The 19,199-nt window shown below is 37.0% G+C and overlaps 1 protein-coding gene across 1 annotated transcript in view; it reads right to left on the bottom strand.

Moving 5' to 3' along the window:
• LOC128733127 (uncharacterized) overlaps positions 1–11,618 on the bottom strand; it is a 142,189-nt gene extending 130,571 nt beyond the window's left edge. The window contains exon 1 of the mRNA XM_053826754.1: positions 11,213–11,618. The gene's annotated coding sequence lies outside the window, so the exon portion shown is untranslated. The remainder of the gene's footprint in view (positions 1–11,212) is intronic.
• Positions 11,619–19,199: the final 7,581 nt, after the last annotated feature.

The raw sequence follows: 19,199 nt of genomic DNA, 5'->3' as shown, positions 1-19,199 counted from the left end.
TGTTACAATTACACAAAAGTATGGAAGCAAAATGTAGCGTGTTGGGATCCAGTGTGTTTGGAATGGAACATGAGCTAAAAGAGCCATTAATCCTATTTTAATGGTCCTCATTTTAGTTTTATACATTTAATCAAAACGTATTGCATTTAGGAACACCGACTCTAGATTAAACACAAACTGATAACACCGAAAACAGTGCTAACGGACTCGTTTGACTGCTGCTCTAACGTTATCCTACGTTGGAAATTACAATTTCTTTTTGTCAAACTCGGATGGAGCCATCACAGTACACAGTTTTCAGGCCACAAGGGGTCTGCGAGGTCATTCGCGCAAACGCACTCGAAGAGCCAGTTGAGTGCACTTTCTCACAGACAGCAAACCAAAAAATGACGTGGGAATTTTTCGTTACCGCCCCCTTGAAAAGTCAGTCATGCACGAAAACAAAAGGGAGCATAATGTATGAGAATTTAGAGGGTTGCTTCACTAGCATTACTTCCCATGCCATACCTCCTACTGGCTGGTGAAGCTCTGAAGGAGAACTACTGTTCACCCAGTAATAGTCTAATCAGAGTGGGCTGCTGCGGCTGCCGTGGCTTGTGGTTGGGACTTTCAAACGAGGCAGATTGCCCAAAATTAGAAATTCAAAAAAATTAAAGCGTGGGTAACAAAACTTGAAAATAGAACAAAAGAAAATGAAAAATGAATGAAAACTTCTCACGTCACCCGCGACGGTGACAATGATGAACCAAAAATAATGGTGCTTTACGTCATTTGCCACTGGTTGAGGGGCGACTATAGATTAAAAAATACAAGGATGTTGTTTCAATGAAAAAGTAAAACATTTGTTGTTTCATGTAATGAAGCTCAAGAAAATACTGCCTGCAAAATATTTTATGAAATAGCGCCACTTAGAGCTTTATTAGTCGTTATTAGAAGTTGTTCCTATACATAAAGCTGAACATCCGATCAAAATAATATTCAAAATCAACCAGTCTCTCAATATGCTACCCAAGGTATCTAAAATAGAGAGATGACCAAAAGCAAAAACTTGTTTACGCAGTTTACATTTAGTTCAAATTGGGTTTCCTAAAAGGTAGAGTAGAAAAAACTTAGTTCTAAATTACGGCGATTTTCAAAATTATCGTTCAGTTTGGGCTAAAGTGCCTGAATTTTATGAAATTTTATACAAGGGCACATCTAATGGACAAGCAAAGCCTTGGGCGTAACCGCGTCATAACCAAGACATTATCCTTCTTTATCGACAGACTTCGCAGCCTGTTGTTAAAGTACAGGACAGTTACGGGGCTAGTGCAACTATCCTACTGACTCTATCTAGCATCACCGCCTAGCCTAGATTCGAACATACGACGGCTAGCATGTTAGACCAGCATTGTACCTCGAAGCTAACTGGCCGGTCATCTAATCTAATCTAATCTAATCTAATGGACCTGTGAGCGAAAAATAGGTCCATTAGCGGGAGGCTTAGGAGCTCTTCTACTCCCCCAACGTATTAAATGGTTTGACCAGACCGAAACACACTTCCGAATAGAGTACAGGGTCCTGGATACAACACAAGGTTCTCCTCAGCTGTAAACTGCTAAATAGGAAGAAGACGAAGACAAAAAGGAAGGTACGTTTACTGAAGTTAGATCAAAGTGGAGTTTATCGAATTTTGTCAGTTAACTTCGAGGTACGATGCTGGTCTAGTCAGGAGTTTCTTCTTCTACTTCTACGCATTATTGAGTATTTAAATACTTTCATGCTTAGCTAGCTTTATCTGCACCGGGAGTGCCATTTCCGAACATTGTACTGCTAACGTTATCTTAAGCTGGCAGTACATTTTCATTCAATTTTTCATGGAAAATGTCCATCCAAGTTATCAAATCAATGTTTTCTGTAGAGCATTAATTGAGCATCAAATTATTTTTATACTTAGCTAGCTCTATCTGCACCAGAAGTAGCATTTCCGGACATTGTGCTGCTAACTTTAGCTGAAGCTAGCAGTACATTGTTTTTTCCTATGAAATAATAGAACATTAAATTCGTCATTAGAAGCATTAATTAGCATCAATGAGCTGAATGGTGCAACTAATGTTCGGCTTACTTTGTATTTCCAGCTTAAACGACATAATAAATTGTATTACTTTATGAGGAGAACTGGCCTATATTTCTGCAGGCTCCTTTATCAAGAAATTTACGCCTTTTATTGAATAATACCGTGCATTCTCACAGTATATGATGAGCACTTACACACTCTAGAGGCTTTAGGGTAACCAACCTATTTTGGACCCCATCAGCAGCTGTACATAATTTGGACACTTCCATTTGATTTTGCTGTAAGTGTCCAAACTACGTTGGTTACCCTAGTAAGCGCAAATAAAAATTAAACTGCAAAATAATAAATATCACCCACTCATAACTTTCTGATTGCTGAAAAGATTTTAGGAATTTTAAAACGTGCGTCCATATTAATTTTGTGATATCTTGAAGCAATTCAGGGAAATACTAATTTTTGCATACAGTTTTGGACACAGGTTGGTTACCTACATTGCATCTTTGTATGAATTATCACTGAAAGCTCTAATGGGCAACATCGTAAAAATGATTTTCTATCAAAATCTAGAAAAAAACCTGAATTAACCTAAACCTGAATTAATCCATCTAGCGGTGTGACCGAGCCTTTCTATTGTAACAATATTTTTTTTAATTCTCAGGATCATTTATAATTAAGTCGACTATATTTTTAATTATCAGTTATCAGTTGATTAGTTATCAAAATCGTTATTTAACAGTAAAATTTACAAGAACGTACTGCGTGCAATAATTATGTTTTCTTTCCTGGGGCGCGTAATTATTTAAGCGTCATTTAATTTACTTTATTTATATTTAGTTTTATAATATTTACTTAAATTTTTGTAGACATGAATGAATGTAAAAGCAAAGCAAATCCATGGATTTAAACGTCCTTAAGAACTTGACCCTTCTTTATCGAAAGACTTCGCAGCCGGTTATTGGAGTGCAGGCAAGTTACGGGGCTAGTGCAACGATTCTACTGACTCTACAGCAGCACCGCCCATTCGAAACGGGAACTTGGCTTGTTAGGCTAGTATCGTATCTCGCAGTTAACTGAGCGGACGAATGAATATATGTAGAAAATTAGAAATTAAGGAAACGAGATGAAATCAAAGAAATAGTGCAGAAGCAGAGCCATAAACATGCTGAGCATAAAAAATGTCGTTTTTCCCGCGTGTTTTTTTTTTGATGGCATAAGCGTCAAAAGCACTAAATAGTGTCATATGCAATAAATTTGTATGAATTTTGTATAAATGCGTATGGGAAAATTAACTTATTACACTGCCCATGGATGCATAGTTGACGTAAAAACCAATTTCACCAAAATCTACTTTTTTGTTGCAACACATGCTTTACTATATGATACACAAAACACACATAAAAATAAACATATTTTGTTTGAAAAGATTGCGGCAATAATGGAAAAACCATCTGACGTAAGTGCCACTTCTATGCAATAATGATGTCTCTCCCTACAGTTTGCAATCCATACAAAGAAACATCCACAATGGAACAAATTTTCCGTTATACACTGCCCGTGTATCACCTCAGAATTCGTGAAACTATAATTATCAACAGGTTCATCTCTTGAATTAGAATTCTTGTTATTAACCCTTCTAAGGTCTACATTATTTTTACCATCCGAAAATTTGCTAAAATGGCCGTAACATTTTATCTTTCAATATTTTTCACTAAGCTTGGGTATCTTCCCGAAAATCTTTTCTACTTTCATAATATCTACAAATCATAGCCATGTGTCACATGGTTCCGGAGTTATTCCGGTGCTCCTTGTGGGACCGCGACATAGCTTTTTTAGATAATGTTGCTAAATATTTGAAATTTGTTGGAAACATGCTGATATTTTTTAGCAAATCGACTGTCTTACTTTGCTCGACTTTGCCTATATGCGTTACTTTGCTACAGTTGCAAGTCACGTACGCGCCTTGCGGATCCGGGAGGACACTGGGTATCCGGAACCGGTTCCAATAGAGGAGCATTTCAGCATCAGTAAAATATGTCATGTCGCATATCAAAAAACATCAGCACTTCGTAATGTCCGGCCGATTTCATGTCCTGGACAAGTTCCTTCGAGATCCGTACCGTGTTTGGATCAGAGAAGAAAATCTTTCCGGGCCCGAAAGCGGCCATATAGCATCTGAGAGACATGAGATGGTCACCATACGGAAAGAAATTTGATTCCGATGCCATGAATGAAATCATGAAATGTGAATTCCGGTCAAATCATGACTGAACTGCCATATCAGACAGCACAAAATCATGAATCACAGTTTATGATTTTGCATTCTGTTGTACTGCAAGAAGCTCGTGATATCATGATTATTATTCATGATGTATTTTCATAAATCATAAGCTAGAAGCCTGGAATTATGAGTCATTTTGCTCGTTTTGGAGATCAAATTTTTATCCGTGCAATCGCTATCTTGTGAAGTGCTGATGTTTTTTGATATGCAACATGAAATATTTTACTGATGCTGAAATGTCCCTCTATTCGAACCGGTTCCGGATTCCCAGTGCCCTCCAGGATCCGCGTCCTCATATCGACATAAACAGTTTGATGGAATGGGGTACTTATGAAGATTCAACAATCCAAGTGCTGGTATGTTCCATTTTAATATTTTATAGTTATTTAAGTTTTTATTATTTTCTACAAATAAGGATCCAAAGACAAAAACTATTTGTTCAACATATAATATACTACAGTGGCAGAGAAAAACTGACGGATTGAGTGCTACTGTTACAGGGAATACAGCTGATATGAGCTACGACCGTAGCAGCCTAGTTTTTACGCCAAACTATGCGAATAAACGTTCTTTAAAACGACTGATTATTCGCAAAAACTGGCGTAGGCGTTTTTCAGATAGAATAAACTTGCATTGAATTACAAAACCTTGTCGGTCCATTTCTTAAGAATAATCTTTATTGAAATGACAGATCATTTAGTTGAAAATGTTAACAGATACGGTTATTTAACTTAAAACAATATAAACGCGTTTTCTCAACAGCGATGGTGATGGTTGTTACGTCAACTATGCTTCCATGGGCAGTACAGGGATATCTCGATATAAGACAACCTCGTTATTAAACAACCTCGATACAAGACAATTCGATATAAGACAATTTTTACCTCGATATAAGACAAATCCCTATGTCATAGTTGATAACGACACCAGAGCTAATTTTCCATTCCAAAAGCGGCACCATGAAGATGTTCATTATTTCAAAATAAACCTCAAAATTGTGAAAAATTAACGACCTAATAATAATAATAAATAGTTTAAAAAACGTAAACACACAACACAAAGCAAAATTGGTGACCGCTAATGCAATTTTTTTTAAAATCATGTTTCGATATAAGACAACTTTTTAAAAAAAAATATTGTCTTATATCGAGGTATCCCTGTAGCATTTTCAAATCTAGACATCACTATATATGCCTAACCCTCAGTTAGCACAAACTTAGATTCATACACTGAGAATACTTTTCGTATAGCTTCTATGTGTCCCACACATAGATTTTTGCAATGTGCCCAGTTAATAAACTTTATGTACCAAACAGTTATCATTTATGTGTCCGAAAAAAATTTGAACATACTATCCATATGCGTAGAGTTTATATGCGTACTTCTAGGTGGATTGTGTTGATATGTGGCACATGATAATTATATGGATTTTCATATGGAAATATACCATTAGTTATGTGCAGAATATTTTGAGTGCGGGTATGCTAAAACAGAACAGATTTCAATCGAATACTAGCGCCACTTGGCGAAAAACTTATAAAACTTTGTCCACTGATTAAAATATCTTGGTCTGCGGGTCAACCTTCCTGAAAACAGTAATCTTCTTGATTGCCAGGATCCCGAAATATACCGAGATAAACTTAACGTTCTACAGGCGTTCTATAAAATACCACTGCGCGAGTAACCATGAGTTAAACCAACTGCTACAGTGTGGAAAATTCGTTTAAATAAATGGTAATATTTTATTGTTTTAACAAAAGAACATATTAAAAACAAACCATTACAGTATCAAAAGGTGATGGTTGCCTAAATTTGTAATATGCAGCAATACCGATTTCAATTTCAAGTTCTTCGTGAGTTGAGAATAGGACAAAAATGGGTTTTAATAAAGGAAATTCGTATAAATGCACTTTTATTGGTTCAAACAAGGATGTGATTAATATTTTAACAGTTAACAATAGTTAACATTTCCGTTATTTCAATTTGTTTTGACAATCCTGTCCGGCATCGAATCACGAGCTTTTGCAATGGATCCTTGATTGCAATATTCTGGTTTGACATGTTTTGAATGGTTCAAAACACGAAGCTTAAGTGTTTAATTTTGAATAACTTTTAAATGAAATCTTCGATTTTTAAATAAGGCCGTTACAAATATTTTGAAAAGTTTTTGTCCCTCCGGTGTTGAGTCATTGAAGGGCGGGGCGAAAAAAACAAAGAAAATTTTTTAATCGGGCAAAAAAATAAGGATTTTAGACATTTTTACATAATGTTTAAACGTGAAAACCAAATCGATTCTTGCTTTTAATACCGTGAACGTACCATATTCTGCGCAGTTAAGACATTTGTATTTGTATTCCTCCGTTATTCTAAGTATTCTAGATTTAAATTAACAATGTGGATAGCAGAAACGTGTAGTGCTACGGTATATAATATCTGGTAAAAAATATGGGAATTATAAGTCGACCAACAATTGAGTATATTTTTCGTTTTGTAAATTTATCCACGGTGCCTAATTCTGCGCACTTTCTTGCCCATGTTCCTAATTCTGCGCATGTTTGCTCCTAATTCTGCGCACCAAGAAAGTGGAAATAAATACTCCTGCCATGCTGTTTATGTCTCTATACGCTGAAAGCACACCAAAAAATCCGACATTAGCCATTACCATATTTAAATCCATGATCCGGCCTTCTTGTGCTGTCCGGGTGGCAAAGGAATATTGTTATCATTTTGATTGCTTCATTTTAAATATTTTATTCTCGATAACGTGAAGGGCGAATTGATTCGGGTTTTCTGCATACTGAACATTACACTTTAGACTAATACCAAAAATTGTGTTTTCATATAGAAACCACTGCCCCACTCTCTGACAGGCCCTTGAGGTTGGACATTAAAAAAATAGAAGACATGGTTTCATGAATTGGCGCTCGTGGGTTCGGACCCCGAGACTCAGCACAGGATTCCAATCATTGGAAGTTAAAGATTCTACTTGAATTTTCATGCCTCCATACCTCAGCCATTTGGGTGTGGTTCCGTATTCTTTCGCGCTTTCTTCGTAGGATACATTACTGCGCAGAATTTGGAACATGAATAAAAAATCTGTGCCTAAATCTGCACATTATTGCATCACATTTTTCTAAGGAAAGCAATGCATGCAATCACTCTTTTTGTCTAAAACATGACTAAAACTAATTATTCTTTCTAATTATGCTAGGTAATTTGATCATTGCAAAGAATTTCGATCATAAATTTGTTAATTTTCTAGCAGGACAATCTTAGCGTTGGTGCTAACGACGATGTTTTCTGCCATATAAAATACTTTCAGTTTCACGTTAAATTATTTCGCTCTCAAATATTATGGCCCATTTGTGAATAATGGCGTAATATTTAACAGATGTTTATAAAAAAAATAACGCAATGATCATAGTTATGCACAATGTTAAAAAATACTTATATAAAGAAAAATGCGCAGAATTAGGAGCTGCGTAGAATTAGGGGCGGTCACGGTATATACGTTATTATTTTCCACGCAAAAATCTACGAAAAAAAGACAAAAACGAATGAAAATTTTTTTGGTCGATTGTCGGAAATTCCACTCTTTGAATTTTCATTTCTATTTCGTGCTAGAAGCGTTAACTCAACTTGTACACTCATTTGTCGAGTATTCCAGGCTGTAGATCCCACAGACAATTGATTTTATAAAAAAAAATTAATTCATATCCTACAAATTATTATTTTGCCCCCCGATTTTTCAAGCCAATTTCCAAGGAAGGAGTGACAAAAACTTTAAAAATAATTTGCAATGACTTAACTTGGTTTCATTTCATAGAATTGAACAGCAATTTACAAATAATTATAAATTGCAGAATGTTTATTCTTTATTGCATTATTGCTAATATGTTGGAAAACTATGTTTCAAATACTTTTTGTAGGTTATAGCTTTAAAGCGTTTTGTTTTTTGCAATTAATTTTGTTCGAGTCGATTGAGGGACCTCTGAGAAAATGAAATCTCGTATTTTTCGTAGCGTCAGGAAAAAAGAGATATATACAAAATTCTAATAAAGCATGTAAACTACTCAAAAAAAATTTTTGAGGTCAATCTTTTTTTTCTAGATCTCCCTTTTTTCGCAATTTGCCCGAATTTTAGTATTTGAAAGACGATAACTTTTGAATACCTGGTCAGAATGTTGTGATAATGTCAAAAAATCTGTTTTGAACAATCCATTCAAAACAAATTTTATATGTGGTTCTGATGCTTTCAAAGCAAAGGCCGTCTACAGACGTCAGCCAGAGGTCGCGAATATTTGTAACACATGCTATCTATCACCAGTTTGATTGCACGAAATCTAAAACAGTACCTTTCGAGATTTTGCCTTTTGATCCCTTCGCGATTCTACCTTTTATGCACACTTAATTTTTTTCGCCGAAATCGGCAAAAAAAATGCCGAGAATTCGACAGCTGAGCTCTCGGTAACCTTCTCGGCAAAAGTTACGTTTACTGATCACTCGGTAAACGCAAATGATATCGAATTGTCAAAATATACTGAGAACTTCGGCAAAATATGCTGACTCATTCGGCAGTTTTTCAACGAGATCTGGCAAACTTTACCTACGCGTTCGGTAGTTTTTTGACGAGATCTGGTAAAACATGCCGACACACTCGGTAGCTTTTTACCGAGATCCGTTGTATTTTTAAATTGAGTTTGCCGATTTTGTCAGTTAATTTTGCTGAATGATCAGTATTATTTACTGCCGATAGTCGGAAAAAACTAAAACCACTTTTTTGAAAATAGCAAAAAACCTCAACGCATGTAATAATAACGGAATAAATATTATCGCTTAGCCGCTAGCCTCGAACGATGCGACCGATGTCTTCGACGCCAGCTCCGGATCGGTGTCCTCTCACTTCATTCGATTCATTTGCGAGTGCAGCTCGGCCTGCCGCATGGCATCCGTTTCCGACAGGATGTCGAACCCGTTCAACCGGACCGGCTTGAAAACGAACTTTTTCGCCCGAATATCCGAGATGGTACGAAGCAGGGTATCGAAACAGCGCGGCATTATGCCGCGGTACTGAATAACCCCGGTCATGGTATACGTTTTCCCATTGCCTGGTACTCCATAGGTGAAGACTTCATACGGATCAGCGCTTCAATCAACGGTTGAGCCACCGTCGAGTACAGTTCGTGCTGCGTTGCGCCCGATTCGAATGCGTGCCGGAACAGGTACATATTAGGGTGGGTGTGAAATCTTATAGTTGATTACAATTTCGGGCGGTGTTAAGACAACCATATTGTGAGCGGCCTCCCGCAGACAGGAAAGATCAGATTCGCACGGTAATGGAAATAGATCAGATTCACACGGTGCTGGTTTTCAAATATTCTGAAAAAAGTCTATTACAATAAGTACAAAAAACTTAATATACTTTCAAATTTCTTACGCACCTTCACACGACGAAAACGAAATCGCTAGCGAAATGCCAAACAAAAATATTGAAATGCGCTGGCTGACGAAGTGACGAACGAAAAAAACGTTTGACATTTCTCGCTGTCATGTTGCCGCCAAAATAACTGGTGGAACAAAAAAATATCCCATGCATTTGCCGATTTATGGCAAAGCAAGATGCTGTTTTACCGAGAAATGGTATTTGATATTGCTGATTCCGGTAAAATAAAGTAAACCGCAATATTCGTCACATTTTATTAACGATTATCGGCACTTTGAAAATAATTACTGAAGTACGTGAAGCCAAATTGCCGAGATGATGTAAAATGTTATTTTTTAACGAGATATCGTTAAGAATAATTTTTACCGTTGAATTCGTCATGAAATTTTACCGAGAGCAAAAATCAAAATTAAGTGTGTGGCTTGCCTGCCTTTCAAACTTTTCGGGATTCTGTCTTTCCAAACCTTCGCAATTTGCCCTTTCCTGCCCTTCGTAATTCGGCTTTCCTAAATCTTATAATTCGTATCCCAATCCTCTAGGTACTGTGGGTCTATGTCTATGCACATTTAAGGCTGAAATCAACCACACTATCAACGTTTCCCGGGTTAAAGTTCTTTTACATTATTTTTTGCAAGCTTTGCAAGAGAACTGACTAGAAATACAGTTTACCCAAATATTTCACAGTTAAATTTGTATTGAAAAAATTGATTTCACTGCTGTTAAGTCCAAAATTCAATGCCAAATTTCAAATAATAGATATCTTCGTGTTAAATCGACTTCGAGTAGTCGGTTTTTAACCAACCAGAACCGTTTATCTAAAAATAACTACGAACAACTTTCAAACGTCTTAACCTTTTTGACTCACTCAATCAGTTTCAATTTCCAACGAAGATAACGATTTGCCAGTATAATACAATGTATTAGTTACCAACTTTTAACCCTGTTGGCTATCGCCTGTCAAACTCATACCGAGCTCGAGCAACGACCAGTGCTCACCCCGGAACAAGGAAGCTTTTCTCCGTTTGCTTCACCTGGTTTTGGCGACAGCCAGCAAAAGCTATAAGTCACGTGCGGGCTATCGCTCACGGCGCGACATGCAATCCAATTCAAGGCACCACACAAAACCGTTAACTGGCCAGTGACGTCGGCCCCATTTCACCGCTGAGTGCAGCAAACTGGCGCATTACGTGTCCACTTTAATGGCACCAACAAAGAACCATTATCGTTAGGAACTCATCATCCAGCTGACCGGTTGACCAGCGAGATTACGAGTCCACAGGTGACAATTTTACTTTTTTGTTGACGATTTCTATGTTTTACACCACCACCTTCTGCATAATCCAACCTTGCATTAAGGCGCCTGTAACCGTATGTAACTAATTAGCACCGAATACAGTCAGTCCGTATATTGGTCCAGCGAAGAAACGAGTCATACCTTAAAACGTTAAGGTTCCGCTTAACCTCGACGAAACTTGCACATCCAAGCCTTCTTGTATGCCTTCTATCTGCACATCACAACACAAACACATCGGAGGCTGACAGTCTCTCTTCGTCGCACTTCCGCAACCTGCAGCTGATCGAGTTTGAAACTAGCACAAGTAACGCGACCCAAGTTTAAAGTCACTAACGATACCCAGTTGGAATCCAACAGAAGTAACCCAACCAATTCACTAGACTTAGCTTTAACCAGTCAAACACTTACACAAGCCAGAAGCCACTGATAGGAAATACAAAAAGCTCGGCAGTAACAGTTAATATTCGATAAAACTAACGACCTAAAACGTAACGATATCAAAAAAAAGTACAAAACGAAATTAAACACGCGTGCGTCCGCGCAAACAAAGTTTCCACGATGGCAATCGAACTGCAACTGGTTGAGCGCACGGCGCGGCCGAACGCAATCGAAGCGACCTGGTCTTGGTATTCGTCTAGCTGTCTTAACTGGTGCGACCTGTTTGCATTGTACGGCAACGGCAACCAATACCAGCCAACAACCGCACAGGTGAGCAGCACCCAGAGTTGCGGAGAGTAAAAATTGAGCGACGTGTTGCTCAAAATTTCCCTCTACTGCGATCTTGCGTGTACGTGTGGAGGTATTTGTGTTTGGCTAGACAAGGCAAATAAAGGTACATGAATCTTACCTGGCTTGGGGTTTATTATTATGCGATTCGGCTTTTGTGTCTGCGTACGAACTTTAAACATAAAAAGGAGAGGACAAAAGAGATCGAATAAGAGAACGGCGAGATAAACTTGCGAGAATGCAAGCAAAAGGTGAATCAACGCGCGACGACGACGGCTTCGAAGTCCATTGATGCTCAGGTCGGGTAAAACGAAGTTAGCTGACCAGCACCAGAGAGACCCGTACCGGAGTAAATCGTTTGTCTGACGTAGAATCTCTAAAATTGGGCTCGAGAAGGCTCGGAAAAAAGGCTAATCTGTCTAAGAAGGGTGCTGTAAGAGCAAGCCATTCCGATCACTCAACGGAAGTTGACGATTTTTAAAAGTTTGTATCAAAAACTATAATTAATGAGAATTCTCGTGATCGAAGCTTGTCCTTGAACTATGAATTTTAACGGGAAACTAGCTGTCATTAACTTTTCGTCAGAGAGCCCAACTCCGGAAGAAGTTTTTGGCCCAAGAGCGGGGTTCTGTTACCAGGAATGTATTCACTGTTGCATTCTTCTTGCCAATCTGAACACAGCAAATATATTTCCATGAACAGAATTTTTATATCAAACAAAAAAACTGGTTTTGAAATTTTCGGAAACGATGACGATTAATTTCACATTAAAGAGTTGGTAAAATGCCGAAAAATAATATCAAAATATTTACCAAAAGAAGAAAAATATTAAATATCTTTTCAAAAATATAATAAGATATGATTACACGATCAGATTTTAAACCCTTTTTAATATTAATGGTTTAAATATCTACTCAATAAAAATTAAATTATCCTACAATCTATCGAGGAAATACGTCACTATATGGTGCTTCCAAATTGTTACCCCTAGTTGTTTTTGACTACTGTTCTACTCTCGGTTAACACTTACCTCTACACTAATAACTGTTAGTTTTTTGGACATATTTTACTAAAAATGGATTAATTATAGATGTGTCTGCATACTTTTCATCTAGAGTGTATTCAAAAGCCAACACAGCTTGCTCATTTAAGAGTCGTGGTACTCTTGGACGCAAAAAGGACGCAACTTGTGATAATACTGTTTTTGAAAAATGCTCGACCGTGCGCTATTTTAAAGAGACTGAGGTTAGCCGGAATAAACGAAAAATTCAGCTTTCATACCATCAAGCAATTCAAGGAAACCGGTTCTTAGAAAATACTCCCCAAACTTCGCCGTAAACTCACTGTAAGGACACCGGATACCAGCAATCGAGTAAGAGAGCGAATTCGACGGAAACCAGATCAATCTGTACGTAATATGACCGTGGAACTGGGAATATCGTAGTCAACCATGACGAATAATTTGAAAGATGATCTTCGATTAATTCCATACAAATAATAAGGGATGCACGATCTGACTGAAAAGTCGAAGGTTGCAAGAGTCGAAAGATGTCGGCAGCTGCACAAGCGGCGCGGTCATTGTGAAATACGGTTTTCGGACGAAAAAATGTTCCTGCTACAGGATTATCACAACCAACAAAATGATCGGATATATGCAGCACATCTTTCTGATGGACGAACTGGGTATTCAAAAGTTCCATAATGTTTCCAGGGTGATGGTATGGGGTTGTTTCTCCAATAATTTGAAGGTTCCATTGCTGTTCATTAAACCTGGTGTTAAAATCAACACTAAATATTACATCGATAATGTTTTGAAGAACCATTTGCTTACCATTGTCAAAAGTCACTACAAGAATGCACCATTTTGCTGCCAACAAAATTCTGCACCGACTCACCAGGTGAAAGCTACACAGGGTTGATGTGAGGACAATTTTCCGGATTTCATTTCTTCGAAGGAGTGGTCTGCCTATTCACCTGATTTGAATTCTTTCTACTTCTGTGCATGGCGTTACATGCTAGGCAAATTAGAGAGTACCATAGAAATCCCAAGTAAGGATTTGGATTTTATTACACTCTTATGATGGCATTTAAAACCAAAATTGGTCATGAAAATCGCCATAAAAGTAAAATAAAACTCACATTGTTGCTTGGGAATGACTGGGATGATGGATACTTTCAAACAACATTTGGAGAAGATTTGGAATGAAATGCTTCAGAACATCGTGCGTGCCAGCTGTAACGCTTTTCAGCAACTGGTAGTTAAAGCAAAGGGAGATGGATTATTTTAGCGGGGTAATTTAAGACAAATGCTATGAATATACTTTATACGAAATACACTCAAAATTAAAAATTTTGCAAAAGCAATGCAAAGGCCAGGTGCTACATCTTGTTATCGAAGCTTGACTTTCTATCTTTATACGACAGACTTCGTAGCCAGCTGTTAGAGTACAGGACAATTGCAGTGCCAGTTGCTACAATCCTATTGACTCTAACATCCTCTTCCAGCCGAGGTTCGAACATACGACAACTGGCTTATTAGGCCAGCATCATACCTCGAAGCCAACTGCAATTTATGTAAGCGTCTTATTTTTGTGATCATTTACTGACAGTTACAGTTATTACTACTCACACTGTAAATGCCTTAACATCAAGGAGAACCACCTACAAATTGATATTAACTATACAGATTTAAAAGCGGCATGTAATAGAATTGATCCCGATTTGTCCATGGCCAAAATTTCTAAGCCTGGAGCCAACAAATAACGGGTGGCAAATAAAATTTTGGATTTTTTCGAGGCCCCTATGTGCACAACAACAAATGAGCTCAAAAAGAAATGAGAGTGTGTATGGGTCAGCTCTATCTATCCACTTTCTGCCAAAATTTTTTGTTTTGTTTATGCTTGCCAAGTTTTGCTCAAAATTAGAGTAATCTGTACTTTGAATGAAAAGATAATGGGTTTTTATGCCGGTTTGAGAAAGATGTTAATGTTGTCAACTCAAATCGGCTTTTCCCACAGATACAGGCTTTTCACTTCAAGAAAACTCAGTCCGTTGAAGTTAAATAAAATAAAATTAAAAATGAATAAAATGGCGCAAAACAAAAAGCATTTCGCGACCGCATTGTACACTTCTACGAATTGCACAAAGATCTCAGCAAATAGTATACGGTACAACATTTTAAAAGCAAAAATGTTACAGCTTCGACTATTTACCATATCCTAAGATCCCCAACAACAACTCGCAAACAAGGAGTGGAAGAACAGTCGAAATTATGAACGCAGAAGGACTTAGTTCTCTTTTTCATTCCTGCAACAACAAGGATTCCGTGAAAACATTGAAAAACATTGAAAAGAGTCGGAATAAAGTGCCGAAAGAAGTTAAAAGCCCCGGAATAGACTGATGGACAGATTTCGACGCTGAAATCCCAATATCGTTGGTTGATATTAGATTATTCCGAAAAATGCTTTGTTTTTGTTGATGGGTAGAGTCAAGAGATGCATTCGCAAAGTAGGTATGACGGCCATACAGCGCTCCTGTTCCGACATCAAACGGAAGTTTTGCCGAACAGCCGATAACGGACCGTTTTCAAATGTTCACTATTTTTTTTCAACAATGGACAATGTATCTTTAGTTTTAGTAAATCAGGTCTCCTTCGAGTATCTCTGGCTTTTTTTGACAGCTTGAGAAATAAATTCCAAAATTTTACTTGTCACCCGTTAAGTGGTTTGATTTACATCAATTCAGAAATGTGTCCAAAAGTGTCTCAAGACGCCGACAATCCTTGAAATAACGCATCGTCAGTAAATTCTGAGATCATTAGCAAATACAGTCTGCAATCAGTATCAAGAGCGGTGGCAGCATCCACAGACTAACAGACGTAACACTTTGCACAAGTTTTCTAACAAAACATCGTTTCAATGACAACCCTAAAACTTGGAAAAAATAGCATCCCCTGGTGCAGTCTTCGCGCTACGCAAAGCAGCTTGCTATAAATTTAACAATGCTACAAATTTGCTTGTATGTTACCTGACAACAGCGTCAGCGGAAGCGAGCGGCGTTCTCGCGCAGCGACTGTTGTTTGAGTCTTAGCTTAACTGAACATTTGAAATGATCGTTTTTATTGGCGATGGAATGAGGCTTCAGTGTTTCGTCTGTTAGTCTGTGCAGCATCGTTATGCGCCCAACAAAATCGTATTCGATGCGCAAAACCTGCTTATACGTACTAGTTTGGAGGCGATATACGCGCTGAGGAATTACTTTAAACGATATATTTATTCGATAAAATCCGATTAAGTGCGACCAGCTTCATACTATTACCACCTATTATACAACTATTGAAAATCGTATGTTTGTCAATTACTATAATTCTTTTTCTTCTTCTCATATTTAAATTGACTCTTTTTGATGAATTATTAAATTAACTTAGTATTGTTAATGTTTCCGCTTACTTTATTCAGCCATCCTCAGAAATATATGACAAATAACTTATAATTATTTAAATTCACACTTGAACATTTGTCGCCGCTTTCGTTTTTCTGCTTCCTTGTCTGGACAAATTTCTCAGGGTGGCTAAATAAAGTAAGCGGGAACGTACAATACTAAGTTAATTTAATAATTTACCGAAAAGAGTTAATAAGTTAATAAGAAAATCGCACGGTGATCCAAAAGACCAAATCAACTACCATAGGATTTCGAATTTGGCAACAAATGCGTGTCGCCTATGTTGCCAAAATCGAAACCCTGCCAAAATCGAGACCCTTTTTCGATATGAAAAAATTTAATGTAAATGCTTTAGAAGTTGACTAAATATCATTAATCAACGATTGCGACCATTTTATGTTTAAAAAGTCTAATAAGAACTATCCGTCCGGTGCAAATAAGTTATTGACACCCTGCGGTAAGACGTAGTCCTACGGCAATAAAGATATTATTGTTCGAAACCACATAACTTTTTTCATGAACATACTCAAGGCATTATTTTTTCGTCATTTAAAGCATGTATGCGGAAACTGATTGATATTTAAGCATATTTTCGGAAGTGAAATATCTTATGTTGCCAAAAACGAATACTTTTGTTGCCAAAATCGAGGCATGCCAAAATCGAACCATGCCAAATTCGAAATCCAATTTAATTATAAACGATGGAACATCAACTTGCGCACTTTAAAAGGCATCATTTACGATTCCTAATTTGTATAGAGATATTTACGGTAAACATAAACATAAACATAAACATAAACATAAACATAAACATAAACATAAACATAAACATAAACATAAACATAAACATAAACATAAACATAAACATAAACATAAACATAAACATAAACATAAACATAAACATAAACATAAACATAAACATAAACATAAACATAAACATAAACATAAACATAAACATAAACATAAACATAAACATAAACATAAACATAAACATAAACATAAACATAAACATAAACATAAACATAAACATAAACATAAACATAAACATAAACATAAACATAAACATAAACATAAACATAAACATAAACATAAACATAAACATAAACATAAACATAAACATAAACATAAACATAGACATAAACATAAACATAAACATAAACATAAACATAAACATAAACATAAACATAAACATAAACCAAGATATGGGTGAGACATTCTTTTAGTATGACTTCTTCCTAAAAAAAATTATGTTCTAGGTTCTAATTAAGGGACCATTCAAACTCAAGCCAATTTTCCCAGTACAATTTTTTCAGTAGACGGATTTCACGCCAACTTGACCAGTGGGTAGCATGACCCTCTCAGAATTTAATGAAACTTTGTGTGTGTAAACAGTTCATGTAAATAAACAACTTTGCAAGTTTTTTGAAAATTGGTCTAGACTAACTTTTGGAAAGGGCTTAATTTTTTCTCTCTCTTTTATTATCAAAAATATACAGCACTCGTTCGCTAATTGCACGAATGAGGCGATGCGATTAGCGAATTTCGTTTTTTAATTGCACGATAGTTGCCAATATTTATTGTAAAACGTGATGCGTTATCACTGTAAAGAACTCTTCACATGCATTCACACGTACGCTAAATTTTGGGAAGAACATCTAAATTTTTACAAACGAACTAAAAGCTTCATGAATATGTGTTTCAATTAGTCAAAGTTTAGTCAAATTTGCATGAATTTGTTTGTAATGTATCTACGTAATGCAGAGATAGAGAGTTTGCATTCGGCAACGCTGCATTTTTGTTCATAGCAACCACCTGGAAAACCACGTGTAGTTTGACAGATAACTGTTTTTTAGTTGCACGATCGTGCAATTAGCGAACGTGCAATTAAAAGACGGTGCAGTTAGAAGACGTGCAATTAGCGCACGAGTGCTGTAACTCGAAAACTATAGGACCTACGTTATAATAAATCTTCCCTTTATCATTTAAATAGTTCTTGTTTTCGAGGGAAATTGAATGCAGAACCACAGACTAACGGACTAACACCACGAACAAATTTTCTAACAAAACATCTTTTCAATGACACCCCTAAAACTTGGAAAAAACACTAGCATCACCTGGTGCAGTTTTCGCGCTACGCAGAGTAGGTTAGTATAAATTTAGCAATGCTATAAATTTGCTTGTATATTATATGACAACAGCGCCAGCGCAGGCTATAGCGGGGTTCTCGCGCAGCGACTGCTGTTTGAGTTTTTAGCTTAAGTGAAAATTTGAAATGATCGTTTTTATTGACGATGGAATGAGGCTCCAGTGTTACGTCCGTTAGTCTGTGGCAGAACTATTCCAATGAGCAATTCTTTTATCAATATTTCAAAACACACATGGTTCTGCACTTCCATCTACGTCAAACGACAAAATCCAGTCAATGATATGATTCATCACACTGCATTCATCGGGAGGACTCTAGTCTGTTGTGTGTATCGTATGTATGTATCGTAATGTGTATGTGTTCCACGTGCGAATGTGTTCCACGCGCTTCAGGGCCTATCGCGGGCCTGTTGTGGGACAATGTAACTGTCGTAAATTATAAGTAGCTATGACAGGCAATTTTCGAGCTGCCAAAACGTTATTAAGCCACACCGTGTTTGTTTTTGCGTTCGCTCCACCGTCAAACCATTCCTAAAAGATCTAAATGGAATTGGAATCGATGACTGGCTGCCCGTATCTATGGATTTCAAAGCTTGGGAAAGGCAACCTCAATATGGACGTGACCGGTTGTGTTTGATTGATAGAATTAAAGCTTAAATGAGCACATTTTAGGATCGAATCGGACGTTAATTTTGGTAATACCACATCTCGATAACGTTTTTATTGCCAGTGATCCTTTAAACCCGCGCAAGGAAGGAACACGATCGTATTCAGAACGTAATTTAATAAATTACATGTCTCGGTAGGCACACCGCCA

This window comes from Sabethes cyaneus, chromosome 1 (genome assembly GCF_943734655.1).
Source record: "Sabethes cyaneus chromosome 1, idSabCyanKW18_F2, whole genome shotgun sequence".
Classification (NCBI taxonomy): Eukaryota; Metazoa; Arthropoda; class Insecta; order Diptera; family Culicidae; genus Sabethes; species Sabethes cyaneus.
The sequence above is the reverse complement of the archived record's forward strand: the minus strand, read 5'-3'. Positions and strand labels throughout refer to the sequence as shown.